The sequence below is a fragment of the Hyperolius riggenbachi genome, chromosome 1 (genome assembly GCF_040937935.1).
Source record: "Hyperolius riggenbachi isolate aHypRig1 chromosome 1, aHypRig1.pri, whole genome shotgun sequence".
In the NCBI taxonomy this organism is placed as follows: Eukaryota; Metazoa; Chordata; class Amphibia; order Anura; family Hyperoliidae; genus Hyperolius; species Hyperolius riggenbachi.
In genome coordinates, this window is record NC_090646.1 from 620,547,078 (window position 1) to 620,554,071 (window position 6,994).

A 6,994-nucleotide genomic window follows, 5' to 3' on the forward strand; every position below is an offset into this window, starting at 1 on the left:
TCCCTTTTATCCCACTATACATTTGGAGTGGTTTGGGTCACCCTGAGCTGCTTGGTTACTCTGTTGTACTGGTCCAAGCCCTATCTCATACAGCCGTATCAATCCCTGCCATGTACTGATGAGGACCAAAAGTCTGAAACAGGCTGTCTACATGTGGGTTTGATATGACTGTGTAAAATTTAAAGCTATATGCTTGCTATACACCAGCGGCTCTGGATGGTTGCTTGGCTTATCATGGGGGAAAAGGGGTAATTTGCATATTTAGTAGCAGTGCATTGTGGGTGACCACAAATGTTCACTTATAGCTGAATTATTGTAGATTTCCTTCTGTTTTAAAAAGGCAAATTACACCAATACAGTGTGCAGTATTGCAGGAAATGACGACAGTGGAACGCACAATGGAACACGGAAGAGGTGAGTCATCCCCGCCCGCTGCCTCTTACTAATAGTGGCGGCTGCTACTGTGCTTAAGCAGGAAGGGGAGCGCACATGGGGGACCCAGTTGAGGGGGGGTCCAACCCCCTTCCTGCCCTCTACCCTCTTATGCGGCGTATGCTACGCCGCGGGTCGGCTAGTACTGTATATTATAGGTGGAGAGCACACTGAGAGTGTTGGTGCAGATCTATTTTTTCATGGCTGCAAGTCATAACGAAAAGGTAAATGTAACACTATTATATTGCAAAATGGCTTGTGTGGCACTGATTTACAGTATGTTACATAAATTGTTCGAAAAATTTGATTTCATTAAAATATTTGTATTCTTTATCACATTACTTTTCCTAGATTATAAAATAGAACCAAATTAACCTCTTCAGCCTACAGTGTCGTTTCACCTTGTGCATCCGAGCAACTTTCACCTCTCATTCATTCGCCAATAACTTTATTTTTTTCTTATAGCATTTTAACAGGAATATTAAGAAAAAAATTGAAAAAAATCATTATTTCTCAGTTTTCAGCCATTATAGCTTTAAAATAATACATGCTACCATAATTAAAACCCACGTATTTTATTTGCCCATTTGTCCCGGTTATTACACCATTTAAATTGTGTCCCTATAACAATGTATGGCGTCAATATTTTATTTGGAAATAAAGGTGCATTTTTTCAATTTGCTTCCATCACTATTTACAAGCTTGTAATTTAAAAAAAATTATAGTAATGTACTCACTTGACATGCATATTAAAAAAGTTCAGACCCTTAGGTAACTATTTGTTGTTTTTTTATTGTAATTTTGTTTAATTAAACACTTTATTTGGGGGTTTTCGGAGTGGGGAGGTAAACAGGTAGTTTTAAAGGACTTACGAGGCCTAAATCTAAAAAAAAAAAGTAAAAAAAGATAAGTACCTGCATCTCTTTCAAACACACGGAGGATGCCATCCTACGAGTCGTTCCGTCAGGTCCCCGCCGCTCAATAGCCCCCCGGCCGGTAACGACCACACGGCCGGGTCGGGCTGTCCTGCCTATGTCAATATGGCCACCGGAGCTGACCGCGACTGCGCAGCTCTATGGCCATCCCCCTGATCCACGCTACAGTAGCGTGGATCAAGGGGTTGGCCTTAGAGCTGCACAGCCGCACTCGCGGCTGTGTGGACTGCGCAGCCGCGGCCAGCTCCGGCGGCCATATTGGCAGAGGTAGGACAGCCCGACCCGGCCTTGCGGTCGTGACCGGCCGGGGGGGGGGGGTATTGAGTGGCGGGGACCTAGTGGAACGACTCGGAGGGCGCGGATGGCGTCCTCCGTGTGTTTGAAAGAGATGCAGGTACTTAACTTTTTTAACTTTTTTTTTTTTTAGATTTAGGCCGTAAGTCCTTTAAATGTAATTGATTGTACATATTTAAAAAAAATATGTATGTAGATGTAGTTTTACTATTTGGCCACAAGATGGCCACAGTGATTTTTTGATTTTTCATCCTGTAAGCGAGAGATCTCACTTACAGGAACTGAAGGGTTGACGTGGGACATAGAAAAATCGCGGCTTTTCAGAGAAAGCTGTCGGTTTTTCTTAGGTGCACATAGATCAATGAATGGGATCTGTATTCCCATTCATTGATCTCATTGGCAGCGGAAGGCAATGGGAGCGTGCATGGGAGTGCACACGGCCCCGCAGCAGCAGTGCAGGCTATCTGGATGAATATATCCGTCCAGATAGACCTAAGTGGTTAAAAAAGAGAAATACTGTAGAGAATTTATTTGTTGATTTATTTGTTATTTTGCTTGTTTTCTTCTTTTTATATATTTTGCCTTGTTTCTCAATCTATTTTGTTTGATACCCCTCAAAAGAAAAAAAAAAAGAAAGAAAAAGAAATGGTGTCGCCTCGTAAAGTGATCATTCTGAAAGTTCACGCTCCGAATCCAGAATCAGGAGTTATATATTAGAAAAGGTTATTTGAGATTAAAACTCGTTTGTTTTTAAAGTCAAGGAATGGCTTTAAATTGTAAAAGGTCAGTAGACTTAAACAGAAATTCTTTATTATACTGATACAATTTAAAGGTAAAAATAACATTGTATATAAAAATTGATCGCCTCCAACTTGGGCTTGTGTCTCCAGTTGTAGGTAGCAAATCAGACATTAAAAATGGGCATTGATGGTGAAAGGTTAACGCTTAGATTTCTGGTAGGATATGTTTTATTTAACCACTTAAGTACCAGCGGTCTCTGCCCCCTTAAGGACCAGAGACCGCTGGTACAACAACAACGGAATACTGAAGAATATCCGCATATACTCGCTGCAACCAATGTCCAAGCAGCACGTTGGGATCCTCAGGACACCCACTCTGCTGTCTCAACGATGGCAGGGTCATGTGAGGCAGTCAGGAGCTGCTTTCTTTGGCTCCTGACCGTGTGTATCAATGTAAGCCTATGGGAGTCAATGTAATTGGCTCCTGACCGGCTCACAGGGCTCCATCGTCATAGAGACAGGCAGAGCAAGTGAGCTGTGATGGGACACGGCGGGGATTCAGCAGCAAGATTGGCAGGAGCAACGAAAACGGCAGTGAATTGAAATCTACGCCCTTGCAGCCAGGTAACCATCAAAACAGGACGTAGATTTCAATTACCTCGGTCCGTAAATATTTAAAGGAAAAAGGTACCAACACATAGCAGTCTAGGTCATCTTATAAGAAATGAAAGTAGCACAGTGCCATCTACAGGCCAGATGTATGTATGGCACCTTAGGTGAGAAGGATATGGAGGCTGACAAATGTATATCCTTTTAAACAATGCAAATTACCTAGTGGTCCTGCTGATCCTCTGCCTCTAGTACTTTTAGCCATAGACCTTAAACAAGCATGCAGATCAGATGTTTCTGACTAAAGTCTGACTGGATTAGCCACATACTCGTTTCTGGTGTGTGATTCTTCAGACACTACTAAAAGATCAACATATCACTCTCATTTCAGGTTCCCTTTCTAGATCATCATCAAGGACCCATCTCACCCGGGCTTCCGCTTCCTCAGGGAGCTTCCCTCATGCCGGAGATTCCGGTCCATCTACACCAGGACCACAAGACACAGGAAGAGCTTCTTCCCCTCAGCTGTCAACTCTTTGAACTTTATGGACTCTCCTCACATTGTACAAAATTAGCGGTCAACTCGATGTTTTGTTACGTTTAACGTTTTCTGTATTGTGAGGAAACGCGGAAAAGCCGCCGCAAGTGCTCAGAGTGAGGTGGCTGTTTCCGCGTCTAACATGGCGGCACAACGCGAAGAAACCGCCGCATGCAGCATGGGCAGAGCAGTGGAGTCCGCGTTGGATGCAGCGGATTGCGCACATAGCAATACTACTGACATTGTGGTTGGACGCGAGGAAGCCGCCGCTTGCTTGGAGAGTGGGGCGGCGGCCCCCGCACCCAAATCAGTGGATACATTGCAAGACATGTCTGGTGTGGCTGGGACTGCTAGTCCACACAGGTTCAGAAGGATGCGCGCGCGCGCTGAGAGGCAGAGCTTATATGACAGCCAGAGAAGAGTCAGCTGACCAAGCGGGTCAGCTGACATTTTCACCACCTTCCATTGGTCCAGCACTTAGGGGTGGCGCTGGTGAGCGCTATAGTATATATACTGGATGCTGGTCATTTCTCTGGTGTCTGCCGTTGCGATCACTACGTGGTAGCACTCAGACCTTGTCTGTATTTGTGTTCTAGCATAGTTTCCAAAGGTGTTGATGATCAAGGAACTCACACCTTAGCATTAGGAATATTGAACTGTATTATTTGTTATGACCTTCTGCCTGCCTGACTATTCCTCTGAACTCTGATTCTGTACCTTGCTATTTCTGATATCCTGTTGCCAAACTCTGCTCGTTCCTGGACTCTGTATTTGCCTCCTGATTCTGTACCTTGCTATTCTGATACTCCGTTGCCAAACCCTGCCTGTTTATTGGATTCCGTATCTGTCTCCTGAATCTGTACCTTATCTTTCTGTGTGTTAACGACCTGGCTTGCCGACCTCGAGAACTGGCCATACTGTTAGAGGCAGTTCCCAGACCTGTTAGTGACACCCTCTCTCTGGTGTCACTCACGCTCTGTCCTTCCTACTCTCAGCCTAGCTCCGCCCCCGGGAGAGTCTAGGCCATCGGAAGGAACATACTTCTGTGCAGTACTCAAAGTATACTGTTGCATCTAACACTCACTTGTTATCTCAGGTGTCCAGAGGTTAGTAGATATATCTGAATATCGGTGATACTGCAAATCACCAATAATCGGGTATATTCTGTATTCTCAGTGATACTGCAGTTCACCGGTAATCAGACCCTCTCTGTGTTACACCGATCGTTACATGTATTTCTTATTATTGTTTGTATTGTATGTCCTGCTTCACACTAGCCCTGTACCTGACAAAACCAATTCCAGGTACTGTTAAAAAGACCCAATCGTGCTTGGCGAAATGAAAAAAGATTCTGATTCTAAAGGACACCTGAAGTGAGAGGGATATGGAGGCTGACATATTTATTTCCTTTTAAACAAATTGCCTGGCTGTTCTGCTGATCATCTGCCTGTAATACTTTTAGTCACAGCCCCTGAACAAGCATGCCGATCAGGTGCTCTGACTGAAGTGTGACTAGATTTGCCACATGCTTGTTTCAGGTGTGTGATTCTGGTGCTTCCGATGTATGAAAGATCAGCAGGGCTGCCATGCAACTGGTAGTGTTTAAAAAAATAAATAAATATGGCAGCCTCCATATCTTTCTCAGTTCAGATATGCTCCATCCCTAGTGCTAGAAAATCAGCTTCTACTCTGGTAGCAAGAGGCTACAGGATGCCACCAGACAGCTTTTAAGTACATAGGGTTTAGTATATAGGGATCGAGTTTGCCCACATACCTTAAATGCAGGTTTGCATTAGGATGTAAGCTTTCAGAAATGCTTATGCTCGTATTCATGCTTCACATTGAACCGCAATGTATATAGAAATACAGGTATACCCTGATTCCTATACCATATAGGTTTCTAATGGCCAACATTACGCTAGCCACAAAAGTGGCAATAGCCAGGCACTGGAGAGACTCTAATGGTGCCCCTACATAGTACATCAAGGAAGGCAGCAGGCATGACATGCACGTCCCGAGGTAGTGACCAAAAACAATGTGCACCTGTCACACACAGACAGGTAGCGGACAGGCACAGTGACACTGTGTGCGCTCACGTAGGTAGGTGGGTGCACTGTGAACAACAGGTAGGTAGGTATATGCAGCAATGGGTATTACAATGTGCACCTGTCACACACAGACAGGTAGCGGACAGGCACAGTGACACTGCGTGTGCTCACATAGGTAGGTGGGTGTACTGTGAACAACAGGTAGGTAGGTATATGCAGTAATGGGTATTACAATGTGCACCTGTCACACACACAGGTAGTCACTGAATGTGCTGGGCCTGGCAGTGGCACACACAGTATGAATTATCAAGGCTCTCTATGCAACACAAGTGTCAGTGGGACACACAGAAATAAAAATAGATCACAAGAACAAGATTAGCTCTCAAAAGAGCTGTTGTGGGGTGCTTTTTTTAGCAATGAGAATCAGCAAGGAGCAAGCTAACAAGCCTACAAGAGCCTAACTAAGCTTTCCCTATGAGAGTCTGCAGCAGCTATCCCTTCACTAATTACTGCAGGCACACGAGTGAGTCCACTGCCTGACGCTGCCTGCCTTTATAAGTGGGGGGGGGGCTACAGGAGGGAGTATAGCCTAATTAGCTATAATGTGCCTGCTGACTGTGATGTAGAGGGTCAAAGTTGACCCTAATGGTGCATTATGGGGGCGAACCGAACTTCCGGAAAAGTTTGCGTTCACTGGCGAATGCGAACCACCGGAAGTTTGCCGGGAACTATTCGCAAACTGTTCGGGCCATCTCTACTGGTGGTGGGCCTCTCTGGTTCTGGGTACCTGATGCCAAAGTAAATGAAGTGGGGGCCGGCTACACCAGACACTCCAATACTGCATATTACAATGTTAATTGAAGTATACGGTGCTGAGCTGCTGAGATTGGCGCCCAAGCTGTTAGAAGATCAGCTACCACTTGTTAATTGGCTAGTAGTTTACCGACAAGATTTGGCTAGTATTAGCTGATTGGCTATTACCAGCCAGGCGGGTAATACATTGGCTAGCATGTTTGGGTTATACTAGCTGATCGGCTTGTACTTCAGCTATCGGATCACAGTGGTTTGGATGCCAGAAATCAGGGGTACTGTTAGGGTTTAGGAGGGAGTTAGTGATAGGTTTTAGGAGGGGGCGGGGTGTTACTGTCAGGTAACAGGAGGCAGTGGGGTTAATGTAAGGCATTAGAAGGAAGAGTTAGTGTTAGTATTAGGTACCAGGTAAGTCGATAGTAAAATAGTAATATTTTATTACCAAAAATTTAACTACAGGCAGTCCCCTACCTGTAAACAGGTTCCGTTACGGGAGATTGTAAGTTGATTTGTTGAGTCCTGTGTTAAGCATGGATAAATGATTTATCATATTTTTCAGAATATAAAATACACTTTTTCTACCCCCAA